Raw genomic sequence first — 20005 nt, forward strand, 5'->3', positions numbered from 1 at the left:
CTGAATGAAAGCGGAGCGGAGAGTCCAGGTCCCCGCTCGGTAGTTCACGGCGGAGAGAAAAAGTTGGCTGCAGTTTGCTAACACAGCAAAAACGGAAAAGCCTTCTCGGATAGATCCACTGCGAACGTGTTTCACATGTGTTTCCGTTAAGGATGTTCTCAAAACCCAAACAGCGAGAGACGCTCAGGTTCCCCAGTTGCGTGGGACTCTCGCCTTCTCTCCCGTTGGCGGGGCCCCTCACGTCCTCACAGCCCCACATTGTGAGGGTGCCCCAGCTGTGCATTGCACCCCACTCAGCCAAACCCTCTGTGCACCGCAGGACAGAGCCATGACCACCCCTCAGGGTCCAACTCCTCCGGACCCTACCCACAAAGCTCTGCCAAGGGGCTGGGACAGACCCCCAGGTCCTTCCTGCATGTCTGGGATGGTCCCAGGTGAGCAGCGTGTCCTGGGCAGAGCCCACCCTGCTGGAGGGACACGACCCCTTGCATTTCAGGCATCTGCCTCCAGCAGGAAGGAGCATTTCTTGGCATCGTTCTGCCTCTCTCAGCCAGGTCCCAGTCTGCACATGGTAAAGCAAGTCATGAGAAAGTAACAGGAGGAAATGCATGCACCCGCAGCCACCCAGGGCTTCAAAAAAAAGGTTTTGTTTGCACTTATCCAAGACTCCAGCTGCTCCTGCTTTGATGTAAAGCAGTTCATGTGCCCAGACACCGATCCCACTCTGCAGCAGTGCGCACGCGTGGCTGGCAGGGAGGAGCGCGCATGTGTATGTGCATGTGTGTATTCATGCGTGTGTGCATGCACGTGTGTGTGTGCATGTGTGCACACATGAGTGGCAGGCACTACATACAGGAAGGTTTTCTTGCTGGGGCAGTGTGATACCTGGGGCTGTGTGATACCCAGGGTTGTGTGATGCCCAGGGCAGCGATACCCACAGCTGTGCAGTGCCCTGGGCTGTGCTGTGCCCGGCCCCACGCAGGCAGCAGCATCATGGCTGCGTGTGTTCCTACAGACTGGTGTCAGCCCCGCTCCCCACCAAGCCAGCAGCAGATGTTCAGGGCAGAGCGAGCCAGCACCGGGCCAGCTTTCCATGCTGGGAGGGAGACTCCTTCCTCTGCCAAAGTCAGGACGAAGCTTCCCCCAAGATAGGGTTAGCCAGCAGTGTGGAGATAATGGGAAGATGTTAAGGCAACACAGCTGGCAACCATCAGCACGCTGCTATGTGTCGGCTGCTGCAGCCCATGCTCCATTGTTCTGAAGGGAAGAGAAATGCCGACCTCTGGCCGGCCGCAGAGCCAAGTTCACTGGGAGGGAAGGGAACGGGAACAGGATGGGCTTCAGAGAGGAGAGCAAAACACAGCCTGGATGGGTCACAGATGATTAATCTCACAGGGAGCTGCTCTCCCAGCACCGACAGCTCCATGAGTCTCAGCACTAATGAGATGGTGGGTGAATCCCCCCATGCTGCCTGTAGTGATGAACTGGATGCGAGCCAGCCCTTTTTCTCCCCCCCCCCATTCCCACAGCCACCCCCACCCAACCCTGTGAGCCATGCTTGGCTGTTCTGAATCCCACCTCATTTCAACACCAAACTTGGGAGATGAGGTGAAAGACAGCAGGGCCAGGATGGAGTCACTGGAGTGGGAATGGGTGGCTGGATTCCCCTCCCGGGCTGCTCTCCATACAGCCAAGCCTCCAGCAGAGCTGGTGGCACTGCATGTCCCCAGCATCCCCACACACCTACCACACACTTCATGTCCTCCTGACCAGGCAGGTACACGAGCATTGACCAGCAGCCTCCCTGATCTTCTCCTGGGCTTCAGAACACCCAAAAGCTCCTCCCCCAAAGCCATCAGGGTAGAGCTCAGCCCTGGCTGGCCGCACTCTGGGGGGCCACAGAGATGAGCACAATTCTTGGCTGTATCCACAGAGGCAGAGGGAGGGATGCTGCTGCCCAGCCACATGGCACAAGGAGCCTGCTGCAAAGATCCCATGCCGAGCAGGGGAACTTGGAAAGGGTTCAGAAGAGAGCTGGGGGTGAGTCAAGGCAGCGGAAAATAAGCATTGCGGTGACAGGGAGAAGAAGCTCCGGCTGTTTGGTTTATTGAGGAGACCAAGAGGTGGTTTGCTCACGGTCCATGAGCATATGCATGGGGAACAGATTTCTGATAGCAGACGGCTCTTTAATCTAGCAGGAAAAGGCATTACAACATCGCTGGTTGGAAGCTGAAACAAGGGAAATCCAGATTAGAAATAAGAAGCACATTTTTAGCAGTCAGAGCAATTAAGCGTTGGATCGTATCCCCGGGGACAGAGCGGGATCTCCATCACTCCAAGTCTGTTAATGGAGACCGAGTATCTTTCTAAAAAATATGTTTCAACTTGAGCTAGAGCAGTGAGGTTTCTGCCAAGGCAGTGCCTGTGGAATGCAGGAGGTCAGCGCGGCCGATCACAGAGGGCCCCTGTGGCCTGGAAACCCATGAATTGTGCTCTCATTTTCTGATATAGTCAACAACGCCAATAAAAAAGCCAGGACCGTGATGGAGCATTTACCTCCTCATGCACTGCATTGTGCAGATGCCCAAGAGCCGTCCCATTGCCCATGCAGGACAGGTGGGGACAAGGAGGGGCTCGGTGCTCCGGGCTCACCAAGCCAGATGTCTGCCCGCTGCAACCCCATGGCCAGAAGGAGAGGTCCTGGTGCTGGGGACCTCAGTGTCTTCCTGCCAGACCTGAGATGTGGGCTCACAGCCCCACTCCCTGCACGTGGGGAGGCAAAGCGGGCGGAAAAACCTGTCAGGGCCAGCGGAAAGCCGACGTTGAATGGTTCCCTTTCTAATTAATTTAATTCCATTTTTTAATGGCTCCTTTAAGGCAGCTTTTAGTCCCTAACAAAAGGAGCTTTAAAGTCTCTCGGAGCAGTGGCTGCTGTAAAAGGGGCAGGGGAAGGCGGGAAGCCCACGGGACTTCGTTAGGGGCGCGCAGCCTAATGGCAAAGCCGCCTCGCAGCATGGCTCAGAGCACAGCCTGGCAATTAGCACGGCCCCCCAAAAGCCCTTACGCCTGTCCTTTCCCCTCAGTAATGCTGACAGAGCAGGGATGGGGCTGGGAGGCACGGAGCCCCCCATTCCCATTGGTCCCACATGGCACCAGCACATGGCAGCTCCCCAAGCACTGGGAGCCCTCACCTACACCAGTTCCTGCAGCCACCAGGCACTGGGCCACTGATGTCCCTAGAGAACCAGGGAGCTGCATGAGGACCGGGGCAGGTGAGCTGTGAAGCCCATCCAATGCTCTGCTGGGAGCTTCCCACCCACAGGTCATGCATCCACCACCCCAACACCAGCTGTGGCCCTGCAGCTGCTGGGGGGACAGAGAGCCCTCCTCGGAGGGGTGGGACGTGGGGAGCTCAGTGCTGTGCATCTGTGCTTGGCTGTCAGTGCGTCCCACAGCATCCATCGGGGTGAGCCAACCTGCGCTCATCAGGTGGCAGACAGACAGACGGACAGGATGCACCCCACGGGCGGAAGGCAATCCAGCAACACCTGCCACTTGGCTACGGATACCCCAGAGATGGCAGTGACCCCATCCGCTAAGAATCCTCAAGCATTCAATACTTTATTTAATTTAATGTGCCTCTCTCTCATCCTTAATTGCATTTATCGTCATTAAAATATCAACAGAAGAACCTGGCTCGAGACCAGGCTCACTGATGCTCGTAGGAAATTTCCCATTTACTTGATGGATTTGGCCGATGCCCTGCCACCTGCTCTTGGCTCTGCCCTGCTCTGTTTGCACAGGGCAGAATTTAGTTTGGGGTGAAGTCAGAGCCAAAAAATAGAAGCAAATGAACGTGAGCAGAGAGCTCTGGCCATTTGGGAGCAGGGGAAGCACACACACAGGTGCTGCACCTCCAGCCACACTGAATGCAGGATTTTGGGTGTTCTCAGCCCATCCGAGCTGCTAATGCTCAGTGTTTGTGGAGCTGTTTTTCTCCCTGAAAAACAGTAATAAATATGATTAAGTCTCAGCAGCACTTTGGCACGGCTCAGGATTTGCACAAGGCAGAAATGAAGGGCAGAGCAGCAAGAAGCACGATCCCAATGCTGCTCACAGTGGGGGTTGGAGATGAGGCAGGTGAGCACCAGCTTCATTCCGTGCCCAGAGCTGAGAGCTGCCCTTCTCTGACCTCCTCTGTGCTCCTTCAAGGGCTGCACACACCAACCACACGTGGTTTCCATTACTGCTTTAGCAAAAGCACAGAGAAAGTTGCTGGTGACTCCCCAAGCATCCTCCATCTCCATGGGGGACATCACAGGGGAATGTTGGGCTCCAGAGTGGGTTGCAGGGAAGCACTGCTGGCTGTGCAGAAGGGAGAGGGGTGGGGGGATGCTGAGGTTACACAGTGAGGGGACCTAGGATGCTTGGGAAGGGTGATGTCAGCCAGGATGCCCCCACTGAAGGCTCTCTTAAACTGGTGCATCAGACCGCAGGGGATACATAGCATGCAATCAGCAGGCCAGTGTGGCCCTCGCTGCAGGGACGCTGGCAGTGGCAGTGGAAAATTGCCGCACCCTGCTTGGGATGTCTGCAGGGCCTCTGTGATGGGATGAGAGAGACACGGGGACGATGCAGAGATGGCTGGAGACAGCACAGCTCGCCCCTTCCCTTGGACACGGCTTTGATTTCCTCCAAATTACAACTCAGCAGCTCCCGTCTGTTTTCTTCCCAGAAGAAAGACAATCCACGCTGTCAGATTTCCAGCCTCTGCCCAGGGCAGCTCTGGTAACCAGAAAATAGGAGGCATGGAGCTGCTTTGGGCTCCGGAATGGAAGCAGAAACCAGACGCGTTTGCATGTGAACATTTTTGCTGTCTCTGGAGCTGTAGAAATGCCTCTCCGCGGACTTCTGTGGTTTCGTTCTGTTTTCGTGATGAAATATGTGGCACGGGGAGGGGTTCATTAGCAAAGCCCCGGGAAGGTCTTGCAAAGCCCTCAAGTTCTCCAGCATGCTCTTGCAGCAGGGAGAGCAAAAGAAAACTCCCTGGCTCCGTTTCAGGATCTCCTCCATCGCAGAGCCTCCAAACTGTGTGGGGAGCTCTGAACCCCCCATCCTGCAGAAGTGCAGCTCTGCCAGCGCTGAGTCCGCTCCAGGTGCTGCACAGCCACGAAGGGTCCACCGCCACTGGAAAGCCCACCACGCCAGGCTGGGAGGGATGACCTCCCAGTGCAGAGCTGGAGCTGCAGGCTGTAGAGGGCACAGCCCGCACCCTGCAACTCACGGTCCCTCCGGATGTTCGCAGATGGTGTTTGTCTTCCTTGTTTCTTCAAAGGTCTTTTATTCCTCCCTCTGAAAGAAAAGCTTTCGGCTTTTTTTCACGGGCGGTGTTCATCAGAGCAATTCCCTCCCAAGCTGAGGGCAATCAGCCTCCTGGCTCCTGGCTCACCTCCCTGTAACCGGGTGCTCCCAGGCGTGCTGTCAGCGCTCACGTGCATGGAGACAGCCCGAGAGCCAGCAGAGCCACACCGAGGGCAGCCAGCGCTGTGGGAGTGGGAGCTTCGCCTGGTGGAGGAGAGGGGATGGAGAGGGTGGGACAGGCAGGACATGTCTTGTGGATAAAGACCCTCTGGGCAGAAATGGTTGGATTTAAAACACTGAGAGAAGATGGGAGGATTCCATGGAACCCATCCCGCTTTTGTTGTTTTGTTTTCTCTCCACAGCCACCCTCTCTATTCAATAAACAAAGAAACATGATGGTTTCGTTATTTGTATTGTTCTGGGGAGATGTTCCCAGAGCTGCCATCCCAACGCTTCACCCTCTCCTTCCTCACCTCACCACCACTCTGTTGGTGCTACAGCAGAGGATACACGTGTGCTCTTTGATAACTGATCACTTTGAAGCAAGGCTGGACCTATGGCAGAGCTCTCCCTGGCAGCCACGTGGGGCAGAGGCAGGGCTGGGCACCCGGGCACTGAGCTGTGCAGAACTCAGGGCTGCAGTGTGGGCACAGGGCAGGGGAACCACAGGGACAGCGTGGGCAGCGCGGGTGGTGGGGACACCCCACAGACAGCCAATGCCTCACAAGCAGATTCAGCCCTCCAGATGGTAGAGAGATAACTAATTACTTGCTAATTATTAATCAATTCCCTGTGATTTTATCTTAATTGGGCTCTTGCCTACCCAGCCTCCTGCAGCATCTCTCTGGCGCTGAATGAGCAGCTCAGAGTTGTGGTCCACTCACTGCTGGGGTCTCTCTGTGCCCGGTTTGTGACCCATATGGGGGGGGCAGCAGCTCGGGGTGTCCTTCCTGGAGGTACAGCCACTACCTTTGTTTGCCCATAGGAAATGTGGGGGGTTGAGGGGGTCCATACCGGGGCTGCCAAGCAGGGAGAGCTGGGGGAAGGCATGAATCCTTGAGAAAATCTTTTGCATGATTTATTCCTATTCCAGGTATTTCACCACATTGACTGTAATTAAAGTTCAACATCTGAGGCAAAATAAGAGCAAAAATCTTCCAACCACTTTAAAGAGAGACTTTGAGAGAGGAAAGCAATAAAACATGCCGTGCTTAAACAAATCCTCTTTACCTTTCATCATTTCCCTTCACAGCCCTGGCTAATTATCAAAGCTATCTGTGCGTTAGGAACGGGCCCCACTCCCCCAGGTCCCTTCCCCCTCTGCATCCCCGGCCCCTCCCCCAGCACACCCCAGTCCCTCCCAGTTCAACACCAGCAGCACAGCACTCCCGGCACCCCAGGGGCCGTCCCGCACGCCCCGACCCTGCTGCCAATAACAGAGCCCTTATGGTCTGTGCCGGGCCGGCATTGTTCCCCAGCAAGAAATTCACCCCAAAGTGATTTATTTTGAAAAATGCAAACAAAGACGGGGGATCAGACTTGGCTGTAGGGCACAGTGAGAAGGGAAGGGGAAGGCAGAGCTGAAAGATCCCATTGAGCGGGCCGACTCCGAGAGGGCACAAAGCCCCCAGTCCGTTCCCAGGCTGTGCCGCGTGGCCACAGGCATTTTCCCAGGACAGCAGCACCCAAAGCATGAGGGACTGGGGCCAGCCACAGCCACCAGGACCCGCCGTGGAGCCACCAAGCCGCCACCGGGTAGGGACACCGTGAAGGGACATCACATTACCATAGTGCAGGGACAGCATGCAGGGGCACATGCACAGCGTTGTGCATCAGGCAGAGCTGCAGGGAAAGAGCTCCAGGGTGACAGGGCTGGACAGAGGGAACGCCTGTCCCGCAAGGGGCTTTGCAGGTGTTGCTGGATCCGGCACTCAGTGCTTCAAAGCATCCATCCGATTCCCAGCAGCACGGGAAAGCCTATCTCCCACACCTGCTCAGAGCACTGATTTATCTCCTTACATTTCCCCTAAAGCCTGGCAGGAAAACAAAGAGGGGGAAATATGAGAACGATCGCTAAAATAACGATCGCTGCAGTGCATTATCAGGCAGAATGGTTTCCTAGTGGCGATGGGATGTTGGAGTGAGGCCGGCAGGGCGTGCAGGAAGGCAGAGCGGTGCCTCTGAGGGCTGGGCATGCACTGAAGGAGGCTGAAATACAGGCAGGAGATGCCAGGAGCACGCGGTGCCATCCCACCTGCCACCTGTGTCCCCTGTGGGCTGGGTGTCCCTGTGCCACAACGCCGTCCCCTCCTTATTTCCTTGCTGCACTTTCTTCTTCTTCTATGGGGAAAGCTCATGGAGGAACAGAACATAGTGAGATTTCCTGTCGTTCCCAAAAGTAGCTCCTGGCTTGGAATGCAGGGAAGCTGCAGTGGGGAGCACATGGGACAGTTAAATCAGAGTCAAAATACCCCTGGGGAGGGGGGATGCAGGCAGAGGGAGATCTGCTCCCATCAGGGATATAAAACTACCCTCCTCTTCCTCCTCCCATACCCATCTGAGCCTCCTGGTTCTCTTGCAGCAGGTGATGGGAACATGCAGAAAGAAGAGACAGAACACGCAGGCCCTCGAGTGCAGAGCTCACAGCATTTCAGCAGCATCCGCAGCATCCTGCCATGGGCCGGGGATTTCCCTCCCCATCTTGAAGCCAACCCCTCCAGTTGCTGATCCCAGAACACGTGTTCCCCAGGGAGAGCTGGCTGCGCTCCATGCAGCACAGGAGGGAGGATGTCCATGGAGAGTGGAGATGCCTGCTCCATTCCTGCTCATTGCTGGAAGCAGCACCGTGCAGGAGAGGCTGCAAAAGCTGCCAGATCTGCACTTGTGCAGTGCCTGCCCAGGTGTCCAAGGGCCCTCAGCCCTCCAGAGCAGGAGATGGAAAGGTAGAACGAACACAAAGGGAGGGGAAAAGAGGCCAGGTGCAGAGTGAGCCCATTCCCAATGGAGGTAAATGAACTGCAGCTGTGGAGGTGGCCAAGCCCCAGTAACTCACTGGGACACCAATAGATAGAGGCAGGGATAGCAGCAGCACCTTCATTGCCTGCCCCACAGGACCCTGACAGCCCTCCAGCGCCTCAGGGCAGGCATGCAGGGATGGATCCCACTCCATGCCTTGCCTTGAGGGCTGATGAACCCACCTGCCCCTCTGCAATTCCCACCACCCACTCCATAGCCCATCCCCACACCCCTACCACCCAGCTGTGCACCCACACCACCAGGACACACGCTGCAGTTTCTCCTTGCATGGCAGCAAAGAGCCCCCAGCCAACACTGAACAGGAAGAGGAGAGGGATGCTGCTCTCCAAGTCAGCACGTTCTTTGGTTTGGGTTTCTTATTTCTTTCACCCAGCACTGAGAGGCTCTTGGCAGGTCAGTTCCACGGCCATGCCAGCACCGTGAGCCGCTTGCCAGCTGCGTGTTTGCCACTGGCTGCCTTCTGGTTTGAGTTACCCAGGCTGGTCACATTCCAGTGTAAAGTGCATTTTTTCCCCCTCTTCCCCTTCCCCCCCACCCTCCTCGCAGGAGACCCCTTTGATTTAATGCTCATGAAAAGCTGCAGGACATGGCCCTGAGCTGCAGCTCAGCTACAGTGCAGCAGAGCACAGTGCTGGGGATGAACCCCCAGGAATCCTCGCAATGGGGAACGCCAGCTTGCAGCCATCCCAAAAGGCACCTGACCCCCAGCTGCTCATGAAACACACTGGGGAATGCAACCTGATAAATCTGAGGTGCCCTCCTTTGGGGTCAGAATCCCATGGGAGCTGTGGGGCTGCAACGTTTCTCCTCCCCACAACAGCAAAGTGCTGCCCAAAGCTCTCACTGTAAAACTTCATGGAAAAGCGCACATATAGGAAGGCAAGAAAAATAAAGCCATCTACACATGCGCAGAGCAGAGTGCACTGAGTAACCTTAGCACCAATACACTATACACAAAACGACATTAAACCTCTCTAGAGATCTGGTCTGCGTTTGCAGAGGAGCACAGGAAAGACAGAGCGCTGTGCTCAGGAGCACTGCCCCAGGTGTGCCCCGTGGCACGGGCCGTACAGTGGGGGCGGTGGGGCTGCAGGAGCATTCTGCTGCTCCCATGGGAGCTCCTGCATGGATCCCAGCACACCCAACAGGGGTTGGGATGCTCCGAAGACGCAGCCACACATTATCAGGGTAATGCTTCGGGGTGTTTGAAATCTGACCACCGCTAAGGAAAAGATGAGGAAACTGGGAAGAACAGAAAAAAAATTAAAAGGGCTAATGTGAAAATAATAAATTGCAAACATTCCTGTGGTGGAAGTGGATTCTCTGCCTCCTTTTATCCCTGCACATTGTCTTCGCAGCAGCCGGCTGTGAAATTGTGCTGTTATTGAAGTAATTCTGGGGGTAATTAGAGTTAATAATTCAGTATTTTATTTCTATTCTCCAGTTACTGCAGGGGAAAAAGCATATATATATATAATCCAGGGAGCGAAGGCGTGGTTTTCCTTTTCATGGCAAAAAATAGCCCCGTCTGGGTCCAATCCCTCCCTGTGCCCACCCACACATCCTATGGTGCGGTTCTCCTGCCTGCTCCTGCATGCAAGCGTCACGCTGCCCCAGTGCCCTGGAGCTGCCCCAGAGCTGCCCTGCTGTTGGTGGGACTGAGCCACCAGGACCCCAAATGGGATTGGGGCTGCAGGAGGGTGAGCAGCACAGCCGGGTGCTCACACGATCCCATGCAAGTACAGCACGGAGCGTGGGGTGTTTGCAAAGTGCCCTGGGCTACCCGTGGTCTCACCACGTTTACCCCCTTTGAAATATTAGAGAACTTTTCTGTTAAATTATTTGGAATTAAGTTTGGCAGCTGAGCCCTTTGGGAGGAATCGGATTGATTTCCTCAGTGAAATGAGTTTGGAGAGGACTCAGTCTGGTTCCTCGCGCTAATTACCCCATGCAATAATTAAGCCGTCAGCAGTTTGGGAGATGGAGGCTGATCTGGGAGCCGGGGAAGGTGAGCCCACCCCAGGGGCTGCGCTCAGCCCTCGGTACAGGATTAGGGCAGAGAGACAGGCAGAGCGCAGGAGTTATTAGAGCAGGAAATTTCAAATGATATGGAAATAATCTTCTGAGTGAGAGTTTATTTTGGAACTTTAGACTTAGTAATTCAGCACTTCTGGGATTTGGCATGTGAAGTGACAAAGATTAAAGGCATATTGTCAGGTTCACAATTCGGTACTTCCAAACAACACGGGTCCTCACCTGGGCTGCTCACAGTGGGTCCCACTCCGCCCCGTGCTCCGGAACCACACGGAGAGCAGCACATCCCCATTGGGTCCCACAGGGCTGGGGTCACCCGGACGGCAGCGCTCCTCACAACACGTGGCGGAGCATCGCAAATATAACCATCAATAATTAAAACTTCACTACACTTGTCAAATAAATGAACAAAGGACGTTTGGTGATGCGTTATCCCCGCTTTCTCCCAGCCGTGTTTGGCACTCCTCCTCGAGTCAGGCCACCTATTTATAGCAAAACATTTCTTCAGAGCGTTTTGCCCTTTTTTTCTTTCTTCCTGCTCGGGAATTGTTCACAAACAGACGCCGATTCTTTACTAATTTCTCCACTCCCTCTAATTGCCCAGAATACGCTCAGTGCGCATGGCTCCGGCACAGGCTGATTGCAAACAGCTCCTGCCATTTCCCGTTGCTATTTCTGTTGCTCCCAGCCCCAGGGTTGCCGCTTTAGCCTTATTTCATCCCCAGTGCAGTGCAAAAGGGACTGCAGTGGGGGTCCACCCTCAGCCAGAGTGAACACAGGGCTCTGCTTTCCTACTGCTGCAATGCAAGGACCCGACCTCAGTGCGTTCTGCGCTCAGCCCCTACGGCGCTACAGCACAGCCCCTTCCCCTGCACTGCGGGGCCAAAACTCGGGGTGTGCCCTGAACGGAGCCGGGGCGTCTGGGGAAGGCGGCCTGGGGGCATCACTGCCCGCCCCCCCCCCCCCCCCCCCCCTTCCATCGGGCAGGATCTTACATGACCCAACAGCTCCCGGTAGCTGCAGAGCAAACATGCAGAACGACCTACTGGAGGGGGAAGGAGCTCAGAGCTCGCGGTAGCACATGGGTAGATCCTCTTTCATTGGTGGGGTTATTTGCATACAGAAATGCATCGCTTTGTTGTGTTGTTGTGGGTATTTTTTAATAAAAAGCACCTTCAGAATGGCATTTCCATGAACCCCTCACTGCCCACGAGCCCCAGCGCTGTGAGGACACCCATAGAACCACATGGCAGCAGCAGTGGCTTTGGGGAGGGAACAGTGGGTAAGGAGAAAACCCCAAAATGGAAGGGCATCCCAACAGCCTGCAGGCTGCCTTCTGTTACTGGGGGATCTGTGATGAGGGCAAGAAGAGCCTGTGGCTGACATCAGCACCCATTGCTGGGTGGCAAAGGGGTGACTCAGGCAGGGCCAGGCTCTACTTGCCCAGGGCAATGTCTGGCATCTGAAGATGCTGAGGGAGGAGGAAACCCAAACCCTTCAAGCCCTGACCCAAAGAGAGCAGCCAAGGGAGGAGGAGATGAAAGCCAGCAGCAGCGCAGTCACCATGCAGTGGCACGCTCAGTGCTGGGGTACAATCCCAGGTCAGCAGCCAGCTGAAGGCAAGGAGCGGGGGCAGGGATGTGATCATAGCCTGCTGTCCATTCAGGGTTCCATCACTCCAGGCCCAAATGGGGCTGCCAGGAGAAGCACACAGCTCATGGGAATAGCAGCACCCCAGGGGTGCAGGACTCCAGCCCCATCTGTGCCCACCCTACACAGTCCATTCCCCACAGGTGTCATTCCCAGTGCCTTTTCTCTCTCCTCCACTCCAGACACACAACGCCCTTTTGCAGCTGTAATGCTGCTGGTATTTGCAATACGTCTGTGCCCCAAGGGAGCTGGGGACCTTCCAGCTCTCCTATTGCGATGTGGTGCATCAGGAAATTCAGCTCTGTCACCACAGCCTGCACTGAGCATCGGGCATGGGGAGCACCCAGCGCACAGCTGCAGGCAGGGGCCTACTGCAAAAGGGAGCAGCAGGGCACACACACTGCACAGCTACAGAGCTCCTGTGCACCCCTTCAGGACATGCACAGATCAAGGTGACACGATCAGGAGCAGTGGTGGCTGCACCAGGCATGAAGCAAGCATAGCACCCACCCATCCTCCCATTGAGATCACTGCAGAGCACAGCACTGCTCAGCCCCACCTCGCCCAGGGCTGCAATAACGCTCAGGGATTTGGGAGGATTTTAGGCCTTTCTGTGTCTTTCACAAACGTAGAAAATGAAGAGGTACTTAAGAATCCGCTGTTTATATTGAAAGCCAAAATCCCTTTAGAATTTAATCTCCCAGTGATGGATTTAAAACTGTTACAGACAGTGGGGGTAACTCTTTGAAGCAACGTTTGGTCGCAAGCAGAGCACTCGTCTGCAACACCCCATCACCACAATGCCCATACCTGGCTCAGTGCAATGGGCACAGAGAGGGCAGGAGAGCCATCCCTGCACTGTGACACACACACAGATGCCTGCTAGCAGAGCAGTGCTGTGAGGAGCAGACCTGCCCCTTGCTGAGAGCAGTGTGCCCTGAGCGCAGCAGGGATGGAGCTGCCCAGTATCCCCAGGATGTGGCTGAATGCTGTCACCACTCCAGGATCCATCTCTCCACCCTGAAGGTGGACTCTTTGCTTTAAATGGCTGCCATTACCCAAACCCCCCATGTTTCCACGGAAGAGGCAGTGCCCAGCAGACAGATCTGGCAGCAGCCGGCAATGCTGAATCAGCCCTGACTCAGAGGAAGCGGCCCTGAGCCACAGCCCCCACCGCACTCAGTGACCCAATTCCCACTCCACATGTGAAAGCTGGGAGATTATCCACCGCGGGCATCACGCTACAGACACCCCACGCACCCGCAGGGGAGGAAGGGCTGAGATCATTTTGATGTAATGAGAAATAAGGCAGAAAGAGAGACGGAGCCGTGGCAACATTGGGACAGCACAGGAGCTCATTCAGATGGGCTTCCTATTGGGAAACCAGAGATTTCTCCTGGTGAAAGCAGCCATGCTCGGTGGCTCTGCTATCTGCATGCCTTTATAGCAGCCCAATGCTTGATGCGAGCACAAAGCATCTCTCCTGCCCCAACCAGGTACCCAAAATGGGGCTCTCCACCCTCCAGACCTCACATCTGCTGCTGACCCCAAACTGCTGCCTCACTGCTTTGCGTCTGTCTCATCGGAAACTTGCTGGAACGACGTGCCTGGGAGAGCTGTCAGAGCTGGTTAAAGTTACCCAGCAGTCTCCAAGTTCTCACTGGGGTCCAGCTGGACATGGGTGCACTCAGAGCACAGCTGCCTGTGCCAAACAACAGGAGGAAACAGAGACAGTGCTGTGAGCATAGACCCGGGGAGCAGAGATGCAGGATGCAGAGGGTGGGCTTCTGCATGGTGCCTGAAGCAGAGGGGTATTTGGGGGTCAAACATGGTCTGGGGACCTGGCCCTGAGCCTGATAGCAGTGCTCCTGTCCCCAGGCTCATGGAAAGCCACAACAAAGCCTATCCATGTGAGATGCTCCTGAAACCCACCACGAAGGAAAGGAGCAGGAGGGGGCATGCAGCCACCACCCAGCCCAGAAGGCTGTTAGCATCTGCTGTCGAGGACACAGAAACTCTCAGCAGAAAACCCTGATGCGTGCAAGCAGCCACAAGGGATGGGAGCCTCCTCCTGCTTCCCCTGCATAAGGTTTGCCCCACCGCTGGCAATGCTTTGGGCGCACCCAGCAGTGTGACAAAGGGACTGTCCCCAGCAGTGTCTCCACAGCCCCTCTCACTGAGTGCTGCATCCACCCGTCCCTGCCCAGCTGACCCCTGCACTGATGACACCACAGGAGCTCAAACCAACAGTGCTACCTCCACTTCTCGGCTGGTCTGATGCCCCGCTCCCTTGCAGGCAGATAATTACCATCTCTCGGATGTGGCACTGTTAATGAGGCCAGGTGCTCATTTCCCACCTAAGCAATTTGCTCAGCAGATCCTCCAGCGAAAGTAGTCCCAGCAAAGGGCCTCTGAGAGAGGCTGTGCCTGTGATGGATGCATGGGACATACGAGCAGGATTACCTCCTCCAGGGAGGAAGTGGAACAACAGATAAGGGAAAGGCTGGAGAGCAGGGGATGGGGGAAGGAAGAGACAAAGGGAAGAACGGGAAAAACACAACCCAGGTAATGAAGAAAAGAGAGCATCTGATGGATACTGTTCCGTGGCTTCCCTGTGACCAAGCACTCTAGCACCATAGCTAATACAGACCCAAATAGCACACTGCAAATACAGGCTTTGGGACTGCAGGGATACCAGCAGTGAGCTCCAAACAGAGCAAAAACACAAACACAGGAACTCAAAGAAAAACAAAAACATCCTGCTTGGCACTGGAGCCGTGAGGAGGGGGTGAGGGAAGTGGAAAGCTGAGGGCAGCACCAGGACCTGGGCTGATGCTGCACTCCCTGCAGCCACGTGCTGGAGCAGCCTCCAAGGAGGGAAGCAGCATTTTGGCCAAGCAAGCAGCCCCACACACAGCTCCCAGCTCTTCCCAGGGCTGCTCTGGGCCTGCACTGCCAGGCAGTTCAGGAACCCCATCCTAACACCCAGACTGGATGCATGGCACAGCTAATTGACAGCCAGTTGATCTAGTGCTGATATCATCACGTAATGCAAATTGTTTATCTCCCTCCCTGGCAATCGCTCCTCTAAATTTGCTTATTAGGAATCATTATACCCTCTCCCAACCTCTGTTTGGCCAGACTGAGCAAACTGCCCCCTGTCCATTTTGCAGTGCAGGGCAGATAAGATCCACCCTCTTCCCCCATCCTCCTGTCTGGGTACCAGGACCAACACCCACAGCTCACATCACTGCGGGTTGTGCCCCAGCTGCAGGAACATGGCAGCCCCAGCACCACCCTCTCCCTGGAGCAGCTCCCGCTGAGAGCTCCCAGCCAGCTCTGCATGCACAGGGCTTGGGATCAGCGGTTGTGCCCGCAGGCGCCCACCTCCAGCAGCACAGCCTGAGCAGGGCCGGGTCAGCAGCCGCTCTGAGCATCGCCCTGCCCTACTTCTTCTCTTCACACTTCCCTGATTTGCAACCGTGCAGCTGAGCCAAATGCAAATATACCCAAAGCAGCCAGTGCTGCTCCCCCAGCTCCATGGAACGGGCGCTTTCTCCATGACCACACAGCAGAATCGGGGTCTGTGCTAGCAGGGCAGGCAGCGGTAGCTGGGGACACCCAGGCAGAGATGGAACGCTATTAGAGAAGAACAAATGATCTAAATGTTAAGGGAGGAAAAAGTTAATATATTAAATGTAAATCTATTTTTGTTACATCTGTTCAGATCCTTTAAGGAGCTTTAGGACAGATGTTTCTATAGCCCATTTAATCTTGATGTTATTGTAATGAGCTGAGCCGCGGGGTCTCCGCTGCTTCTCTCCCCGGGCACACTGCTGCTCAGTGCTAAAGCCCCACCCCGGCCCCAGGAGCCACAGCAGCACCCAACACCATGGCTTTGGCCACCCCCGGCCACCCACTGCCCTCTGGGTTCAGCCTCCAACCACTCCCCACTTTTCCCTCCCAACCCCCAAATGGCCACATCCCCCCTTGGCATTCCATCTCCATCCCCTGTTCGCTGGCAGAGTTATTACTCCAGCATTAGAGGCTTTGTTTTTAATTTCCTAAATTACAGCATAATTTAGGCTAATTATTGCTTTGTCCCTCTGATCTTATTAAACCTTTAATCCCCCGGTGATTCCCCACCCAGAGCACAGAGCTGTTCTCACATCCATTCCTGCACAGGGCTGGTTCTCACCCCTTGCCCCAGGCAGCCTCACCTCCCCAGCATTACAGATGCCCTCACACCCCCCCTACCCGCATCCCCTCCTCCTCAGTGCTGCAGGAAGCAGGGTGGGACTGCACACAAACACACAGGAGCCACAAGAAGGTCTCCCAGGGCACCCCACTGCCCCACCACACACACCGCCTACACCATCTTTCAGAAGCAGCACCCATAGGGCCACGCAAGAGAGCCTGGGAATGCTCACACCACTGCAATTAACCAGGCTCCCTGCCTTTCACCCTGCACTGTTTTCCCTGCTCACCTCCTGCTCCTGGGTCCTCCAGCTGCCATTTGGTTGCAGGGATGGCGTGGCTCACTGCACAGCTCAGCCACCCGTACCCAGCAGCTCCCCACCATGACAGGCAGCTCCCAGCATCCTGCACAGGTAAGAGCCTGGACAGGAGGATGTTGGCTGCTTTTAAGCCCCTTCCTTTTACCCCCAGCACCTGGCAGTAGGAGCAGAGCTCTGCCCAGCACAGGTGAGGGCACTGTGCCCATCCAGGCCCAGCAGAGCCCAGGTGCTGGGCACTGAGCACTCCAGTTCCTTGGCTTGGGCAAAACAGGTGATAGCAATGTACTTTTTACAGCAACAAAGCCGAAAGGTTTTCTGACCACAGGCTGCAAAAATCCTCTTAATGAAGCCCCACAGCTCTCTGGGGCTTTAGGAAGAGCTCTGGCCCCTGGCCCCCCTCCTCCACTTGAAGCATTGTTTCTGCCTTCAGTCTCCTGCCAAGAATCTCTTCAGCTCTGCAGCTGGATTTGATACAGGGTGGGGAGAGAAGTTTAATCACCGCAATAAAGAGAGTGGCAGAGGAGCTGTTCTGGGGGAGTCTTTCAAGGAGTGGGGTTTAAAGCATCCCTGAGAGCAGAGGGGGCTCCCAGATGTACTTCACAAAGCTGGAATAGAGGGAAGAAAGAAAAAAGAAAAAAAACCAGAAATGCCAAACAAAACCTCTCCTGGGCCCTTTCTGTCTCTAATTTATCCCAGTCCCCCGATTAGAAGTAGGTCATTAAAGTGGCTGCAGGGAAAGGGTACGGGCAGCACTGCTAGCGCCAATGAGGCAGTGGTAAATCACAGCCCTGTGCTGGGCAACGTGGAAGGGGACACTGTGAGAGCCGGGGCTGTGCTGAGCTCCATGGGGAGCGCTGTGTCCCGCAGGCACCCATGGAAGAGGACAGCCAGGCCTGGAGCGATGGAGGTGGTTCGAGGGCTCCGAGACCTCTGCACACCCACCAGCCCTACGGCTGCTTCCAATTTCCATCTCCGGAGCGGGGCACACCTGCAATTACCAGGCACTGCACCGCCGAGTGTGGGGACAGCAGAGCTCCCGGCCCCGCACAAAGGAGCCCTTACATCAGCTCAGCAGCCGACGTGCGCTGGAGAGGGGAACAATTATATTTTTATTCTCTCATTTCGGCACTTATTAACATTCCTTCACACGGCAGCCGAGGGCTGGGCCAGAACAGCTGGGAGCCGTGGTGAGGACGGACACGGAGGCAGATGGCCCCAAGGCACACTGAGTCCCAGCATCTGCTGCACCACCGTCCTCTCTGAGCGAGTGCCAGCGGCCCCTGGCAGCGTCAGGCAGAGCTGGGGGGAGCTGGGGACCGGCCATAGCTCACTGCTATAAATAATAATAGCAAACCTATTTGCCTCGGCCTGACAAGGAAGTGCAAGTTAGAAACCATCGGCTGCGGATCGTGGAGCCCAGACACGCTTTGCAGAGCAGTGGGGAGTGGAGAAGAAGCTGAAATCCCCAGTAATAGTAATTACACCGAGCACGGAACGGTGTGGGGCTGGGAGCTGTTGCCATCTGCCATGGGCTCCCCCACGTCCCACCCTGTTTGTTGTCCCAGGCTCCTGTTGAGCACAGAGACTTGCTGGGAAAGGGCCAGGATGGGCGGCTCGGCCTCCATGGGCTCAGCTGCCCCCGGGGCTCAGCTGGGGGCCAGGATGCCGTCAGAAGGCCTGACAGCCCCACAGCACAGCTGGGGCTGCATTGTGAGCTGTGTGCCCAGCAGGATCCACTCAGCACCCAGCACAAGGGACGTGGGTGGGGATGAGGGGCTCAGTCCTGTGGCAAAGGTGGGGTGGCCATGTACTGGAGCACCCAGTCCTGGTAGCACACCACCGTGGGGCACAGGCAGGAGTGAGCAGAGCAGCCTGCTCCAAGGCAGGTTGCCCCAGCAGCAACTTGCCATGAGCTGTGAGCTGCCAGCCAAGAGGATGCTGAGAGCTGCAGGTCCTTCTGCTCCGCCCAGAAGGAAGACGATGTCACAGCAGCTGCGAGCATTTGGAGGCTGGGGCAAAGGAAAACGAGGGGGGGACTCGTCACACCACCCCCAGAGCCATCCTGCTGTGCCCAGAGTGGGCACCCAGTGCATCCCACTGCTATCCCCATCCTTCAGCAGCTGAGGATGTCCCACAGGCAGTGGCATGGAGATGCACTGTGTCCCCAGTCAGCATCTCCTGCCCACAGTGTAGCCACCCTTGAGCACCTGAGAGACATTCAGCTGCCCAGCAGCATCTTGCCCACTGCCCCAACTCCTGTGGTCCTCACTCAGCTCCTTCCTGCAGCACACAGGGGGAGATTGCCTGGGGACAGCGGGCACATACAGGGCTGGGACTGCTCTCCTGCACCTGGAATGGTTCAGGAGGACCCTGACCCTGGCACCCCAGCCCGAGGTGCTGCTTCCTGCCCCCCACACCCAACCCTGGGCCCCTCGGAACCCTCCTAGCCGCTGCCTGGGGTCGGGGGCCCGGCCGCCGGCGCTGACAATAGCGAGGAAGCTCTGGCTGGTGCCGGCGCCGCGAATCCTGGGCAGCCGGGCTCACCACCCACGGCACAAAAGCAATTAAAAGTTGCACACAGAGGCCACTGTGAAGAATGAGGGCACGTCGCCATGTCGCCGCTGCGGCGTTCACGCCTGTCACACCCGCAGAGCCGGTCCTGGAGCGCACAGCCAGGCTGGGGGACGCTGCTGGGGAGAACCCCGAGCTGCTGCAACGGGGAGTGGGGCACGGCCACCAGCAAGGACCCTCCCAGAGCAGCCCCCTCCTGCTGCTGCCGTGTTCTTGGGGTAAACAGAACACCTCTGGGTGCTGCATCCAACCTCTGCCAGGGGTCAATGGGGCCGTGTCCCGTGCCTGTGTTGCTTGCGGAGTTCTGGGAGGCGTCCCTACAGCCACAGAGCACAGGCAGAGCTGCCACCTCCACCTCTGCATTCACCCAGCGGCACCCTCATGGAAAACCCCGCAGATACAGCCCGGCACTGCTTTGCCTCCATCCCACTCTGCTGCAGCATGGGCCCAAGCGTGACCCATCCACACGGGGGGGGTCCCTCTCCCCGCACCCCACTGCCCGCCGCAGCCCATTGTATAACATGGCCGGGCCGTCAGGACGCATCTCATCATCCCGCACGGCCGCAGGGAAGCGGCGGCAGCAGCTGCCAATGCGCATTAAGGGAGTGCTGCCTGTGTGTGCCGAGGTGGGGGCACACAGCACGGGGAGCTGCAGGGAGGTGGGGAGGGTCGGAGCTCCACAACGCAGCAAACTGCCCCAAAAGGAGCAGCCTGGGGGAAGCAACAGCCCAAAGCGCTCCTCTGGTGAGAGCCACGGCAGGAAGGTGGGAGAAAAGCTGATGGCTGTGATAACCATGAAAATAACTGATTTTCCATCCAAGAACCAAATAATAATA

The sequence above is a fragment of the Gallus gallus genome, chromosome 4, assembly GCF_016699485.2.
Source record: "Gallus gallus isolate bGalGal1 chromosome 4, bGalGal1.mat.broiler.GRCg7b, whole genome shotgun sequence".
NCBI classification, from domain to species: Eukaryota; Metazoa; Chordata; class Aves; order Galliformes; family Phasianidae; genus Gallus; species Gallus gallus.